Source organism: Etheostoma spectabile, chromosome 15, assembly GCF_008692095.1.
Source record: "Etheostoma spectabile isolate EspeVRDwgs_2016 chromosome 15, UIUC_Espe_1.0, whole genome shotgun sequence".
Taxonomy (NCBI): domain Eukaryota; kingdom Metazoa; phylum Chordata; class Actinopteri; order Perciformes; family Percidae; genus Etheostoma; species Etheostoma spectabile.
The window spans coordinates 4,528,209-4,528,707 of NC_045747.1; positions in this window are offsets into that span (position 1 = coordinate 4,528,209).

A 499-nucleotide genomic window follows, 5' to 3' on the forward strand; every position below is an offset into this window, starting at 1 on the left:
CTTTTGATTCCTGCTCCGTGAATACTCCCTACAATCCGCCATACTGCTACCATCATCGTCAAATCACAGAACTCACAATAAATCTGCTTTATGGTTTTCTCCTGCGATTTATTTGGCAACGGGCGAGAAATCCCGAGCCTTAGTCCCTATAAAAACGCTGGATCCTTTGCAACCAATAAAATGCCTTTTTTGTTGGACCCTGTAGATGTAGGCCATTGTGGGCAACAGTAGGTTACATGTCAAACTTTCCACCCCCTTAGAGTAAACTGACCTTTTATTTACAATTGAAGTTCCTCTTTTAGGTACAGTAAGTGGGAATGCATGGACAATATTAAAATACATAAGTTAATTAGAAAGATGAGCTTAGGGCCCCACCTATAGCCTATAATGTATGTAAGATGGTCTGGGTTTCATGAAATGTCAGGCCAAATGCCACTTCCACTCAACTACCTCATCAGAAAAACTATGACAAGGATCTATCTATCTATCTATCTATCTA